Source organism: Eleutherodactylus coqui, chromosome 6 (assembly GCF_035609145.1).
Source record: "Eleutherodactylus coqui strain aEleCoq1 chromosome 6, aEleCoq1.hap1, whole genome shotgun sequence".
Lineage (NCBI taxonomy): Eukaryota > Metazoa > Chordata > Amphibia > Anura > Eleutherodactylidae > Eleutherodactylus > Eleutherodactylus coqui.
This window is the reverse complement of record NC_089842.1, coordinates 17376098-17393379: the sequence shown is the minus strand read 5'-3', so window position 1 is coordinate 17393379 and position 17282 is coordinate 17376098.

The window sequence follows — 17282 nt, the reverse complement described above, 5'->3', positions numbered from 1 at the left end:
CTCTAGTCTTCCAGCCATTAGAATAGAGTAGCATGTGTGTTGTAGATCCCTTCTGTGTCTATTAGGTCTTCGCGTTTAGTTAGTTAGGATTAGCTGTCAGGGAAGGGATTAGCCCTTGAACGGCTGACCAACAATGATAGGTAGGGCATAGATCATAAACTAGAGATAGGGAAAGCAAACCTTACCCCGCCCTGTAGAAGTTATAAAGTATTGTTTATTTAGAGACAGTTTCTAGGGGGAATTGAGAAGGTACAGGCTCATAACATGAAAGAATCTGTTTCAAAATGGCCGCTAGATACAAAATGAAGCATTATAATATATAAATAAGCTTGTGCGTAGTGAAACAATAATTCAAGCAGAAATAACCTTAGAGCATGAGATTCGGTGCAATGTCTAATGATTTGTTTTTATTCTTCCGAGAACCAAGCCTGGAACAATCGTTATCAGAAGAGACTCCCCCACGCCCTGAGCTCTGGGAAAAGAGCGAATCACGCTAATAAGATGTTGCGACCATCCAAACTCACAAGGGAGGACGAGATAACATCCGGGAGATATAAACATTTGAAGGACACATATATTCTCACGTTACGCTATTACTGAACAATGCATGATTCTTAAATGTTTGTCTAAGCCAATGAGATTAATGCCGTGACTAATGACGCATTCCTTTCCTGTATTGAGAAACGCTATGAAAAGTTAATAAAGATTCAGAGTACGTACGCCTTAAGCAGAGTGAGCTGTATACTTGCCGGGGCTCTCTCTACGTATCTGAGGAGAACTGGAAACCGACTCTTTGTGTGATTCTTGGCCTCCTTGATGCATCCAGGTACGAACTAATTTGGACCCCAAGGCCTGAAAGGTTAATGTGACCTAGGGGTCCTTAACAGTGCTCACTGTGTAGAGTCCACTCAGAAGGAGGAGAATGATGAAGAGGAAGATGATGAGCTGCTTGACCCAACATGGACAGACCGGTAGAGTCATCATAGCCGCTTGTAGCACCATGCTAAGACAAGGAGTAGACCATACCGTCGCCATCAGCTACTACTAGTTGCAGCAGCACCAACATCAGGCCACAGTGAGGTCTGCTCACAGGACTTGTGCAGCATGGGCATACAGTGTAACCGCATGTGATGACAGAAAAGCGACAAGAATGTAAACAACCTCAACAAAACATGTGTGAGCAGTCACATGAACTCCACCACCCACTGCCTTGGAGAGCCCACTGGGCCAGAGGGCAAAGAGTCAGCCTCATCCTGCTCCCTCTTCCTCCTTTTCCCTCCCTGGTCATATAGTAGCCAGTACTGTTGTATCTTGTCTCCACCAGAAAGATAGGTGGAGACCTAGTGATACAGAGTATCCACCCAGTTAACACCCCCCAAGCTCCTGATTGGCTAGGGTGGCATCTTTGCATGGCTACAGTTTTACGGGTTAGAGCTGGAGGGTTAGGGTTAGGATTAGGCTGGAGGCGCAGGGTTAGGATTAGGGTCTGTTTCACTTAGCACCCCGCTGTCAGTGTCCCCAGTAGGCAATGGGTCTGCGGCTGTGAGGCTTCAGCAGCGGCTGTGCTCGGAGTTCTCGGGGTGTGACTCTCCGACAGTGGCCTAACAGCATGCTACAGACTCTGCCTCTCCCCAGCAGCCTGTAATCATTGTTCGGGTGTGACAGGAGCTGGCCACCTGCGATCTCACTACCCGCCGCGCTGCAAGCTCTGTGTTCTCAACAGCAAGCTGTGCTGACCAGCATGCGGTAAGTGTCCCCGGCGGTCTCAGCACTCTGTTCCCCGCCAACCCTCAAATGCATAGCATTGAGGACAGTACTATCCCGGCGGCCTCGGCACTGTGGTTCTACCAGCTCTCTCACTCTGCACCATGGCTGCCCATCAATGCATAGGACTGAGGAATGACATGCCAGGGCCGTAGATAGCACCGCACATAGGCACAGCAGTGGAGGGGTGATTGAGGAGTTGGCAGCACTCATCATCGCACGGCGCAGGTGTTAGGTTGTGCAACTGGGACCTGTCGTTCTACAAGCTTCCTGGTGCACACCTTCACAGGTAGGGGTTAATTGAGCTGGCTGGGTGTGGTATTCTCCGCCAGCCAATCCCCTTTACTCTGCAGCATTTAAAGACCAGCATTTCTGAGTAGTTGATGCTGGCCATTTTACTGCTTGGGTATCACTGTCTTGTGCCCACTCAGAGCCGTGTTTGCCTGCTTGTCTGTCTGTGTCTCTCTGCTTCCCTAGAGACGGTTTGGACACCAGTAGTCCTTGTCTGTATCATATGCAGACCCCCTCTTTCCTTCCCCTGACAGGTGAGGCCTCCAGACGTCTTATGTCTCTTTTGTGTGTCAGATGGTTGATGCCTGACACAGTTTCCTATGTCAGCACGGTGGCTGCCTGTCTATTCCCTGGTATGAGGACACTGAGACTTGCGGTGGTATTTCAGCTGCTTGCATGTGAACTCTGGGCGGTGTTCCTGTTATATGCACTATATGTTGTATGTTTGGTGTTAACAGTGATGTGTTTGATATGACTGTGCTGTTTGCCAGACATTTTACGTATGTCTAGTCCTGTTCTGCGTTCAGTGTGTCAGTACAGTGTCATGTCTTGTGTGTCTGTTTAGTGCATCTCTCCAGCTCCCTGATCGGGAAAAGTTAGGTTCAAGGAACGAGTGCAGGTCCTCATCTATCGACGCGATCAGTCTGCCGTGGTAGGCAGGGTCTCTCCCTCGTTCGTTACATATTTAGGGAAAGAGTTCCCATGTAACATAGTATGTAAGGCTGAATGAAGACAATGTCCATCTAGTTCAGCCTGTTTATCCTCCTATGTTGTTGATCCAGAGGAAGGCAAAAACCCCAAGAGGCAGGAGCCAATTAGCCCATTTGGGGGAAAATTCCTTCCCGACTCCCTAATGGCAATCAGACTAATCCCTGGATCAACCCCTAATAGTTCCTACCTGCCTGTATACCAGGATTAACAATTAACCTAAGATTTATATCCTGTAATATCCTTCCCCTCCAGAAAGACATCAAGTCCCCTTTTAAATTCCTCTATGGATTTTGCCATCACCACATCCTCAGGCAGAGAGTTCGACAGTCTCACTGCTCTTACAGTAAAGAACCCTTTTCTGTGTTGGCGATGAAACCTGCTTTCTTCTAGACGTAGTGGATGCCCTCTCGTTACGATCTCAGTCCTGGGTATAAACAGATCATGAGAGAGATCCTTGAATGGTCCCCTCATGTATTTATACAGAGTTATTTGGTCGCCCCTTAGCCGTCTTTTTTCCAGGGTAAATAATCCCAATTTGGATAGCCTCTCTTGGTATTCCAGTCCTGTCATTCCATGTATTAGGTTAGTTGCCCTTCTTTGAACCCCCTCAAGCACTGCTACATCTTTCCTGAGCACCGGTGTCCAGAACTGTATGCAGTATTCCATGTGGGGCCTGACAAGTGCCTTATATAGTTGGAGGATAATGTTCTCATCCCTCGCCCCTATACCTCTTTTAATGCACCTCAAGACCTTATTTTCTTTTGCAGCAGCTGACTGGCATTGGTTGCTACAGTTTAGTCTACAGTCACTAGTACCCCCAGGTCTTTTTCCATCTCACTTTTCCCTAGCAGTACCCCATTTAGTGTATATTGGTGACATCCGTTTTTGCTGCCCATGTGCAGAACCTTACATTTATCCACATTGAACTTCATTTGCCATTTTTCTGCCCAAGCCCCCGGCTTATCCCGGTCCGTTTGTAGCCGCACATTGTCCTCCGTTGTATTAATCATCTTATATAATTTTGTGTCATCTGTAAATATTGATATTTTACTGTGCAGCCCCTCTATCAGGTCGTTGATAAATATATTGAACAGAATGGGACCTAATGCTGAACCCTGTGGCCCCCCAGTAGCGACGGTGGCCCTGAGTACGAACCATTTATTACCACCCTCTGCTTTCTATCTCTGAGCCAATTCTTTACCCAATTACACACATTTTCACCCAGTCCGAGCTGTGTCATTTTATATATCAGCCTATTATGCGGCACGGTGTCAAATGCTTTAGAGAAGTCCAGATATACCAGATCAATAGACTCTCCCAGGTCCAGCCTAGAGCTTACTTCATCGTAGAATTGTACCGTAGTAGTATTTGATAAGAGTGTTTGCAGGTCTTAAATGGACACACTTGCGTCCCTTCTATGGAATGGCCCTTTTGTGTGCCAAGCGGACATAACAGCAAGGTAGCAGTACATACTGGCAGCACAGCAGCAGCATGGAAGCCAATCGGGTAAAAGTAAGAAGCTCCTGCAGCCAATGAGGAACTGGTGGCATCGCCTGGCTATCAGGCGGACTATCCCTTGTCTCCACCTATCATTTCTGGTGTAGACAAGATACAACAATACCGTAGTAGCCTCTGAGCACAGAGAAGCAGTTTTTGTAGGGGGCAGTAGCACGCGGCCGAAGAGCTGTTAACAGCTCTGTAGGCTCAAGCTGACATGTGGTGGCCAGAAAGTGCTGTGGGACTGTGTGAAAGAAGTATTAAATAGTCATACTGTCCCCCTGTAGTAATAAATAGCCATATTGTCCCCCTGTAGTATTACATAGCCATACTGTCCCCTGTAGTAATAAGTAGCCATACTGTAGCCTTGTAGGAATATATCGCCATAATATCACCCTGTAGTAATAAATAACCATACTGTTCCCGATGTAGTAATAAATAGCCATACTGTTCCCCTGTAGTATTATATAGCCATACTGTTCCCCTGTAGTAATAAATAGCCATACTGTACCCTTGTAGGAATATATAGCAATACTGTCCTCCTGTAGGAATATATAGCCATAATATCACCCTGTAGTAATAAATAACCATACTGTTCCCGGTGTAGGAATACCGTATATACTCGAGTATAAGCCGAGTTTTTCAGCGCAAAAAAATGTGCTGAAAAAGCCCCCTTCGGCTTATAATCAAGTGAGGTAAAAAAAAAAACCCTCAATACTCACCTATCAGCCAGCTTCTGTGTCCCCGACGCGATGCTGTCCTCGGCGGTGCGGCCAGCTGCTGCAGTCTTCTCCCAGCTGTCTTCTCCCTGGCTTGCTTTTGAAATCCCGGCCATCTGCACTGTGATTGGATCGAGCACCGGCCAATCACAGCTGGCGATCATTAAACCAATCACACCCATTCAGTGATGTAATTCTGAATGGCTGTGATTCGTTTATCGAACGACGGCTGTGATTGGCCGGCGCTCAATCCAATCACAGTGCTGACGGTGGGGATTTCAAAACCAAGCCAGGGAGAAGACAGTGGGGAGAAGACTGCAGCAGCTGGCCGCACCGCCGAGGAGAGCATCGCGCCGGAGACACAGACGCTGGCTGATAGGTGAGTATTGCTTTTTTTTTACCTACTATATACTCAAGTATATAGACTTATACGGTATATAGCCATACTATTCCTCTGTAGCAATATATAGTCATATCATCTGCAATAGTAAATAAAGAGCCATACTGTCCTCCTGTAGTAATAAATAGCCATACTGTCCCCCTGTATGAATATAAAACAATACTGTCCTCCTGTAATATTACATAGCCATACTGCCCCCTGTAGTAATATATAGCCATACTGCCCCCTGTAGTAATAGGCATACTGCCCCCCTGTAGTAATAAATAGCCATAATTTACCCCTGTAGTAATATACAGTCATATTGTTCCCCTTTAGTAATATATAGCCGTAAGGTACACTTGTAGTACTATATAGCCATAATATCCACCTGTTGTAATTTACATCTATAGCCACGTTGAGCGTGATGGAAGGATCATGCTGGGTGCAAGAAGATGTGGGATGGCTGGAGCCCACCAGGACAAGCAGTAGACTACCTTGGATGGCGGGAAAGCGGTTCAAAATCAGAACTGCCCTGCCGGACTCGGGACGGTTGGGAGGTCTACTGTAGCGACTAATCAGATGATAGTTGTCCTGTATAAAGCCACTCTTGGAGAAAAGGGGATGGTTAGAAGGCAGGAGGACAAGGGGCGAAGAGCAGGAAAGGTTATGCAGATCCACCTATAGATATGGCGGTAAGGTTTCTTCCCTTGTTTCTTCTTACATCTTGTGATTCCAGACGTGGGAGACAATGTGAGGCGGAATTGCAGCACTTCTCTTGGGACAAGACGGAGTGATGGGACCCACAAAAGGCTTAGCAGCACTGTTAGTATGACGGGGCTACCAACTACGAGGCCACCATCACCTTTTTGGCGGACGTCCAGGTCAGTAATAAGCCATCTAGCAGGCTAATGATGCGGTGAGTGCCAGGCGGGTCACACCACAATCCGGTGGTAGGTGTGGCCCAGACGGATGTGATTGGCTTCAGACTCTCCCCATTGCTTTGCTTGTAGGTACATTTTTTCCAACAACATGATGGGGCTGATTTAGTAAGGTTGTGGTTTTAGGTGCCAGTCTGAAAATATTCCAGCCTTCAAAAGATGCGATCGGTATATTAAGAGGTGCCGCCTCTTGGCGCACCTTAGACTACCCATGCACCAGAAGAGAAAAAAAAATCCATGCCAGCTACGAGATGGTGTAGATTTCAGCTATACTTTGCGTCAGTCTTCTAATGAAATTAATTAAATGTGTTGGGTTGTGGTTGCCCCTCCTCCTGCCACCAAACCCCACCCACCTTTTAAAAACATGGCGGCGTATAACTGCAAAAAGCTGCAATTTTTGAGCAAAATGTCACTTTCACCAAAATTGCTATTTTTTTAATGCTAGAATTTTGGTGCAAGTGCAATAATAAATTCCCTCTTTTGTGTCTATTTGTATTTGATGCTGATTGGTTGGGTAAAGGGATATCATATAAGTATCAGGTTCCCCTCTTAAAGGGATTATCTAGGGTTAAAAAAAACATGTCTGCTTTCTTCCAAACACAGCATCACCCTTGTCTGTAGGTTATGTCTGGTATTGCAGCTAAGCTCCCATTCTCTTCAACAGAGCTGAGCTGCAATACCACACACAACCTTATGGTCAAGGGTGGCGCTGTGTTTGGAAGAAAGCAGCCATGTTTTCCTGGACAAGCCAGGCAACCCGTGTCGTATATGTGAGAGGACATAGGAAGTACATACGAATCTGTGATCTAGAATTAACCCTGTGTTGACCATCAGCCACTATGTTGCCTCCAAGGTTGGAGGAGCCCTTTAAACGATATTCTCTCCATTTCACAAGCTGTTTATTGTAGATGTTGCGGCTTTGTACCCTTTGTGTGCCAATTACTGTATTCTTCCTTCAGGATTCCTGGAAGTAAAGACACAGAGCGGAGTCCTACTTTTAGGTTCCTGGATTCCTGCATGAAAATCATTAGTCACTCATCACATAGAGATGACCCATCTACCTCCAGGACCGCTTAGGCAAGGAACAGGTTAATGATGGACTATACTGCATGTAAGGAAGTTAATCATGGACTATTGCTACATACTCAGTATTTCAAGTGTCACAATGTCCCTTCAGCAACACTAGAAAGGAAATGTAGTATTGAAGGGAGTTCGTTCTGATGAATAGTCATCCATGTAATACAAGGACTTCTAGGACAGAAACAACTCATGCAGAGTAGCTCCACATTCTGCATAGGGGGATCATGAACGGGAGACCCCCTCCATGTTGTCCAGGGGGCGTCTTCACAAGATATGTCTTTATGAATTATAATAGAATAAGAGTGACCAATGGGGAAGGCCACAACAGACTGTCTGGTAGGGGAGGTGAAGGGGCCTACCAGTGACATCACTAGCACCCAGGGCACATGCCCCACCAAGTGAGCAATGCTTTCCACTCTCTATTTGTTCTTGGGTCCAGTTGAAAACTATGGCAGAGCAGAGAGCTACCTTAGGCCTGTGGGCTATAAGTTACCATGAGTGCACTGAGGTTGCTAGCTTTCCATTGCAGGTGGTGCAATGACCTTGCTGCATCGCGCCACCTGTGTCAGGTCTCACACAGACAAGGAGAGTTTGAGGCTTTTTCATATTTGTTTTCATTGGCACAAAGAGGGCACTATTAATGGGAGGGGGCAGAAAAGACATAACTACTGTATGGGCGCACCAAAGAAGACCACTTCTGTGTTGTGGCACAAAGGTGGGCTATAATTGTGTGGGGCCTAAAAATGGCACTATTAATGGGAGGAGGCTCAAATGGCATAGGTCCTACAGATGTAACTGTGCCAGGCTTGAAGCCTGGTGCGCTATGTGATAAAATGTTACTGGTAGGTTGCCACCCATTTTTGCGTGTCAATCTGCCACCTTTCCAGTCTGGAGAATGTTGAGTGGATCTAGGCAGTTGTATTGGAGGGGCCTTTGATCTTGTATGCTCCTTCAGTGATAACAAGATTAGCTATTTGCAGGAGATTCCATAGTCTTTCTGCCCCTCCAATACGCATTCCCCAGACTTACTGACTGTGATTTCCCACCACTGATATGGGACAAAGAAAAATGAATAACAGGGATTAATGGTCATTTCAAGGTGCCAGATCAACAGCGGTTATATGTTCAAAACCGGTGCAGTGCATTCAACTCTGGAACCCACAGAATGGCACACCTGTGAAACTAACCATCTGTCACATATCATGTTTGGTATCCACTTGTAAGTAAATTCATCATATGAAACATTGTATCCATAGCCTTCCTTTTGGAGGGCCTCCTAGGGAAATGAGGCTGAAATGTTAAATTTGGTTTCCATCAAGAAGATCTGTGCATCTACTTGCCCAGGCTTCGGTGATGTCATAAGGAGGACGGCGGAGGTGGGACCCTAAGGGACTTTAAAATTAAAGGGGGATCTTCCCCTATTGTCAGACCCAGGAGTTGCATCTAAAGGCAGACTGTCCAGCTCTCCGCATGCTCTGCACCCCGGGACTATGGGAGACAACTTTATAGACTGGTATCTTCTATTATATATCCCTTTTTGTTTCCATAGAGTTTGTGTGTACTTGTAGCTCCTCCCCTTCCATAAATATCTCTTTTTGTATACTTTTACCTAAGCGCTGCTGACCCTTTGTAGAATAAAGCTTTCAACTTTATAAGTCGTTCTTGAACACTTTACGCGTTCCTTAATCCCGAAGCGTGTTAGTCGTGTGTCGGCTGGTGGAAACAGAGGAGGCTGACCTACCTGTCAGAAACGGTCAGTGGTGGCAGCAAGGTGAGTTTGGGCGTGCAGGGTGCAATCTGGGCGCCATCTTGGATCCAGGGAGCTGGAAATAAGTCAACCCTGCAGTCTGCCTCTGGGTACCGTATGCCGCAGGTTGGTGACTGTCGGAACCAGAAACCCTAGTTCTGTGATATGCAATGCTAGACTGTTCGTGTATTGTGGCCGCTGCCCTTCAGGGTCGAAGGGCTGGCCACGCTGCGCTATTTCTGTAGCTGAAATGTATTTCCCATCCAGCACGCCAGAGCAATTCGCGCAAAAGCTGCTGCATCTGTATATGCGGGCACCAAAGAGGATCACTTCTCTGTGGGTGCACAAATAGGCACTATAACTGAGGGGAGCCTAAAGAGGGGCACTATTACTGTTTTGGGGTGCTGTTACTGCGTGGGGCACTAAGGGGGACACTATAAAGGTACCTGCACATGGAGTGGATTTGCTGTGAATTTTCGCAATGTGTTTGGGTATGATGAGGGGCACAGGACTCTAGTTAGACCCCTGGCACCATCCCATACCTTGCATATACAGGCTTCTGTCCATTGTACCCTATGAGCTTCCTCCCAGACCCCAGCAGTGCAATATGCTTCATTGGCTTCATTGACATGTGGGAACATTGGGTTACTAAAATACTCATCCGGCGCTCACAGATCACCTTTGGTGCCTTCAATTTCCGAAATGTGTATTTGGGTTACACACACTACAAGGCAATCCCATTCTAGCAATAGTAAGGAAATTCCGTCTACCAGCAGATGTGGTCTGATAACGGGACAGTCACATAAAGGACAATGCGAAGTAAGACAATCCCCCACATATAAGCTCTAGTCGCCCCCCAAATAATAGTGGAAACTCACCAATCAATGAGGAAAACTGCAGGATGAGCAGCAGCCGCAGCTTGTGACAGTCCATCCTAAAATATTGATGGGCACAGAGAGAGATCAGCTTGGCTGTGTGACCCACGAACCTCTACCAGCGGTACCCGCTCCCTTTCCCTGCCACCACCGCAACGCTCCAGCTGGGTAGAAAGGGCTATTATGTCCCATGAGGTATCTGAGGACAGAGGGGGCAGCACAGGCAGCTCATCTTTCCCCCTGCCAGCTCATGACATAGAGCTGGAGGTGGCATCAGCGCATCTCTGGTTTCGCTGGCAGCTGCCATGATAACATGAGACGCCGTCCTTACAATCTCATGTGCATCCAGGTCGTCACCCCAAGAACTCAATCCAACATGTTGGTTTAGTTAGGCCTCTATTAACCCCATAAGGACCAAGCGCTGGCTGGAGACGACTGCAGGCACAAAGGAAGGAGCGGTTTCCCCAAAAAGGGGTTCATGCTGTTCTATTGAGTCTTAAAGGGGTTTTCTAAGAACCCCAAACATTGGTGCCAGTGGGTGGGACAGAGTATGTAATAACATAAAAAACCTCACCACCCCCTGAGCGCTGCTCCCCCAATGGCCGCTGCTCCGCTTTTCCATCTACATCGGCTGCAGCGGTGACATGGGTTGTTTAATCTTGTGAGCCAATGGGAAGCCGGCAGGGATGTTATTCGTAATGTGCCATAAATGTACCTGGAGGCTACTACATTAGAAGCACACATGACGGGTTACGGGACGTCGCCAAGCTTTGTCGCCGGGTGACGTCACCTGTCAGCAGCCGCCGCAGCAGGGAGTGTATTGCTTTTATATAGTTGGGGAACAGGGATCCTAAAGTTATATAAAAGTAAGAACATGGAAAACCCCTTTAATGGTGGCTTTACATGGGACAACTATAGTCCGAATAGTCGCGTGACTGGAAGCGATGGCTGTTACGTGCTGGGTGGCGAGCGAGAATTCGTTCACTAATCGCTTCATTTCAGCTCCCCTAAAAATAGTCGCTGGTTGATTAATTATCGTCTGGAGTAAGGAGGTAATCGCCGTCTTAACAACTCGCCAACAACTTTGCAGGGTGATGTGCGCCTGTTCGGCGTGCGTTTCCTACCTTCTTTTGACTATTTTGCCCCGCCCACTTAACGCTTATTGGTTCCCGAAAACACATCAATACGTGCGAGTGATCCTCGACTGAAAAGTCCCTGCTGGTCTCCAAAAGGACGCTCGCTGCATGCAGAAGAGCCGAATGGAAACCGAACAGACCCTATTATAGTCAATGGGGTCCATTCAGAGCCACAAGGTGGATCTGTGCAGCCAGGGGGCGCCGTTTTCTAGCTGCCATAACAGAGCAGGAAAAGAAAACCAATACACAGATGTGGACGAAGCCGTAGGGCCCTTAAATACGGAACGATTATCGTTCAAAAAAAATCGCTGGATCATGGGAATTTGAACAATAACTGTATACATACAATGAGATTGCGGGGAGCATGGCAGCTGGGCGCCTTCTGAAGGAAAACAGGGCTACCATTGCAGATTGTCTATGAAGCTATGCCTGCGGCTGGCTGGGTAGAGTGCCTGTCAGATTGCCGGATAATGTATTACATTATATATCGTATATATATTAGATTACTAGCTGATATACCCGGCTTCGCCCGAGTTAATTTGGTACTGGTGTTTATCTGGTGTTCACACGGAAAATCTTATGAAGTCGTGGTTACTTTAGAGATACTGAGGAAAAACATATGTTCACCATTTTGCATAGTTCTCTGCGTTACCCAGGAAACACCACGTGGAGGTAACCATGTGACGTTTCCTTTATATAAAATGACATCAGGAAGCGAGAGAATTAGATTCCATACGTAAAATGTGGACGCTAATTCTTTTGCACTTAGAATTGAATAATCGAGTTGGGACCCATTAGCTTTTCCTATTTATGACATAATCAATGCTTGTGCCAAATTTCACTTTTCTATGACACTGGAAAGTGAGAAAATTACATTCCGTGCGTAAAATTTGGACGCTAATTCTTTTGCGCATAGAATTGAATAATCGAGTTGGGACCCATTAGCTTTTCCTATTTATGACATAATCAATGCTCGTGACAAATTTCACGTTTCTATGACAGCGGAAAGTGAGAAAATTACATTCCGTGCGTAAAATTTGGATGCTAATTCTTTTGCGCATAGAATTGAATAATCGAGTTGGGACCCATTAACTTTTCCTATTTATGACATATTCAATGCCCGTGCCAAATTTTAAGTTTCTATGACATTGGGAAGCGAGAAAATTAGATTCCGTAAGCAAAATTTTGACGCCAATTCTTTTGCGCTAGAATTGAATAATCGAGTTGGGACCCAATTGCTTTTCCTATTTTGGAGATAATCTATGCTTGTGGCAAATTTCATGTTTCTACGACATCGGGAAGTTGGAGAACTTTTGGCGAGTCAGTCAGTCAGTGAATGAGTCAGTGAGGGCTTTCGTCTTTATATATATAGATAGATTGTATGAGGGATCAAACAATCGAAAGTTCAAGTCCCCTCGGGGGACCAAAAAAGATGTAAAAATGAGTCAAAAAAGTTTTATTAATTAATTAAAAAAAGAAAAGGTAATAAAAGTTGTGGGCTTTTTTTTCGTTTTTTTAAAAACCATATTTATAATGAAAAAATCAAAATAAAAAACCTATGTGGCACTGTCCGAAGATTAGTAAATTCTGGTGGAGATTCAAAATTTGGTGCAAGCCATAGGGGGTCAGAACCAATATTTGCTATATGGTTTTCTTTGTGGATTTTATTTATAGTATGCACATGCTTGTATTCCATGAAAATGTTAATAAATACAAGTCCTTAAGGGGTTAAAACCTCTGTTGGCCGCACTATTTTATCAATGCTTTCCGTTGCAGGCTGCTGTCTCCGCAGTCACCGCTGTGCAGGTTTAGGCCTCCTTCCCACGAGCGTGACGGGCTCCGCCGCGTAATATTCCGCGGCGAAGCCCGTCACGGCGCCCCCCAGAGCCCCTATACTTACCTGCGGGAGATAGCGTGAAATCGCTTCCCCGCCCACCGCCCACCGCCCCCGCGTCACCAGCCGTGTCACGTGCACGGCCGGCCGTGTCACGTGACACGGCCGGCCGCGTCATATGGCGTCATATGACGCGCGGCGGTGGGCGGGAAAGCGTTTTTTCACGCTATCTCCCGCTGGTTACAGCGGGAGATAGCGTGAACGGACGGCTTCCATTGACTGCAATGGAAGCCGTCAGTGCGTACAGCCCGTCCTCACCCGCAGAAAATAGAGCATGCTGCGGGTGAGGACGGGAGAAATCGCGGTGCGTAATTCCGCGGTGGAATTACGCATCGTGAGCATTGTGCTATTAGGTTCAATAGAACCTAATAGCTGCGGGCAACGCAGCGGATTTTCGCCGCGAATTACGCGGCGGAAATCCGTTCGTGGGAAGGAGGCCTTAAACATGTTCATGTTAGTTAATTTGTTACTGCAGTTCAAGAAAAATGGCCGCCTCACTTGTAATTTGCAAAAATGAAGAGCAGCGTTCAGCCATTCGTTTTTTGTGGTCTGAGGGTGTGTCTGGTACAGATATATATACCCCGTTCCCCTGAAAATAAGCCCTATCCTGACTTTTCATGATTTTCGAAGAGTCTTGAAATATAAGCCCTACCCTGAAAATAAGCCCTAGCTGTATTACATTAAAAAAAAGAAACAACTTAGCTAGCAGGGTCGGTCTAGGTCTTCCTGCTGCTATCAAGCGCTCTGGCATGCGTCCTGCAGTCCTCGTTCACCCACAGAAGATCACGTCTTGGTTACAGGATTCATAAATCCCACCTCCAGGAAGTAATGGCTCTGATTGGTTCTTTAGCGCTGCTCAGCCAATCAATGGAATGCTCGATGAACCAATGCAATGGCTGTGATTGGTTCATTGAGTGTTGCATTGATTGGCTGAGCAGTGGTTGAAGAACTAATCACATTGTGGAGGTGGGATTTATGAATTAGCCAATCAATGACGCGGCTCAGTGCTTTGGAGCGCCAGAGAGCAGCGGGAGGGACCTGGACTGAGCCTACTTGCTAAGTATAACAAGGCATCCCCCGAAAATAAGACCTAGCGCCTCTTTTGGGGCAAAAATTAATATAAGACAGGGTCTTATTTTCTACGAAACACGGTATGTATTGCAGACTTCCTGTACAGTATGGAGGAAGTGTTTTGTCGTGAAGAAGTGTGTCTGAATGAATGGAGAAGTTAAAGGAAGCTCGTACAAGTGTCAGCCACAAAGTAGATGCCGGCCGTCCACGACTGATGACCACATTGAGCGGCTCGTGACCTGATCCTGTTGGATAGACGAGTGACAGCGGATTATGTTACAAATCATCCATGGCTCTGCCTACACAATAATCCACAGCAGACTTCGGTTCTGAAAAGGTTGTGTGAGACAGGTACGGGAACAAGTCACGGAAGAGCACAAACTTCATTTTGAGGTGTTAAAGCCTCCTCCCAGCAGTCCTGATCTTGTCCCATCAGACTGTCCCCTGTTTGGTCCCCTGAGAGAAGCCCTAAGAGGATGAAGATTCCGTCTGATGAAGAGGTGAAGACAGCGGGGCATTCGTGGCTCACGGCGCACCCTAAAACATTTTTAATGAGGGAATACAAAAGCTTGTTGACAGATGAACAAAATGTATCGAAAAGTAAGGAGATTACGCCGAAAAATAATATATTTGTCTTTTGTGAAAGTTGATTAAAATACATTCCACAGCCGGCGAGCGGATGGTTCGTGACTCACCCTCGTACTTAGTCCCAGATCGCTTCAGACAGGCGTTTCTCTTGCCAGCCTCTTTACTACCGGCGCTGAAACGTTTGCCCCTTAATAATGGACACATCTTATGCTAGTCTGGGTGCCAGGACTAAAATCTATGCCAACCGAAAGCTGGCATAGATTTGTGCCATCATATCCACCAGTTTCTAGTGTAAATAAATGTCGGGGCCACAGGAGGCCACACCCCCTCCCATGATGCCACGTCACCTTTATGAAAAGTGGTGCACATATTTTTAAAGTTTAAAAAGGCCCACTTTTTTTTAAGCATTACTCATATTATCCGTTTCCTGACGTGGTCCGTGCACGTGGCGGACGCCAGGCGTCATTGTACAAAGTGCGCTCAAGAGGTGAGCCTGATCTATACATGGACGGTATCGGCTGCCTCGGACCGCTGGCACCCAGCTGCAACTTCTAGGATTGGACATGACTAATTTAAATGGCCCAACAATGGAAGGGGCTCCTCTGTCTCCTGAGTGACCCCCCCATAATGAGATTGTTACCATGGCAGCCTGAGGCCTGTCATGGACTTCCTTCTATTAAACCCTGCCTGTGGTTTATTAGGATGCCTACAGATGTACAATATACTGCAATACTGCAGTATATTATACATGTGATAAGATGTGAGTTCACGTTCCCTATGGGGACTAATAGAAATAAGATTAGTAACAAAACTTTTATATAAAATATTAAGTTTAAAAAAAACGTAATGTTCCCAGTTATCACTTCAAAAACATTAAAAAAAAATATATATATATAAAAAAATTGGTATAATTGTGGGCATAAGGGCTTATTCAGACAGGCGTATATCGGTCGGGTTTTTACGCCCGGCCGATATATGCTGCCCCTCCCTGCAAGGGGAGGAGGTGGGACGGGACAGGAGCTAATGCACTGAGCTCCAGCCCCCTCTCCACCCCTCGCCACTGTTTGCAACTTACCTCCACCCCCATCCTGTGCCCTCCCATTGCAAACAGTGGTGAGGGGCAGAAGCTCCTTGCACTAGCTCCCATCCGGTCTCGTCCCCTTGCAAAAAAACGGGAAGCGTGAAAACCTGACTGATATACACCATGTGAATAAGCCCTGAGAGTCCAATTTATTGAAATATCACATTTTTTAATTCAAAATGTTGAACAATGTTAGAAAAATGCCCAACACCAGAATTGCCCTTTTTTTGTCACCCCGCCTCCAAGAAAAAAAAACTGAATAAATGCAATCAAACAATTATGTTTCCCCTAAAATGGAAACGGTACCAGTTTCCCCAACAGAGCTGCATCAAGATAACAAAAATTAGGGGGGGAAGGTTGAAGATGGCGACAGAAAGGTGTTGTTTTTTAACCCCTTAACAGCCCAGGGCATATATTTACATCCTGGGGTGCAGGGTTTATAAGGAGCGGGATCACGAGTCGTTGCAATACAAGGCGGGTATCGGCTGTCTATGATAGCTGACATCCGCCTGCAACAGCTGCGATAAGCACTAAAGCTGATTGTGGCTGTTAACCCTCTAAATGCTGCTGTCAATTCTGACAATTCTGATTTAAATACCCCAATCGTTGATGCGATTGTAGGGTGCTGTTTGGGGCTGCCATGAGTAAATAGCTGTGAAGGTGTGACTGTGGCACACCTTCATAGACTGCCTGTTAAACTGTGCTACAGTGTAATACTGTGGTATTACATTATACTGTATGAGTGATCAAACAATCTCAAGTTCAAGTCCCCTATGGGGACTAAAGAATGTAAAAATAAGCTTAAAATAGTTTCAAATAGTAAAAAAAGAAAAAAGGGAAGTAAAATTTTTTTTTACCATATCAATAATAATGAAAAAGGTAAATATATATTTGGTGTTGCTGTGTCCATAAAAGTCCGATCTATCAAAGTAAGGGCGTCTGCACATGAGTGTATTTGCATTACGGAATCCGCAGTCGGTGTCCGCACTGCGGATCTGCAGCAAATACTGTTCATAGGTTGCTATGGAAACACGCTTTTTCCTGCACATTGTGGAAACCAATTGCGGTGAGAAAAAATCAGCATGCTCCATTTTTGTGCGGCGTCTTGGAAGGTGAATGGAAGCTCTCCGACCCGCGGCCTGTCAGCAACTGGCATTGCGGATAGGTCGCGGGTACACCTGTCATCGCCTAGCAACAGTATGTCCGACAGCGAGCCGCTGGGTCCATCTGCAGTACAGACGAAGAAGTGAAAACACAGGTACGCACGGACCCCGGCTGCTGTGCGGGTCAGATCCCGCTGTGGGCCTAAGGCCGGCTTCACACAGACAGACTGGATTCTGCATGGGGAAAGCCTGCAGCGAATTCCGTCTGTCAGCCCGGCCGGCGACCGCCGCATGCCTGACTTTTCTGTATTGCATATGTGCAGCACAGTTTTTTTTAGTGTATGTATTTCCCGCGCCGTCGCTTAGCGATGATGTGGGCACCCACAGCCCGTCAGCACGGAATCCGCA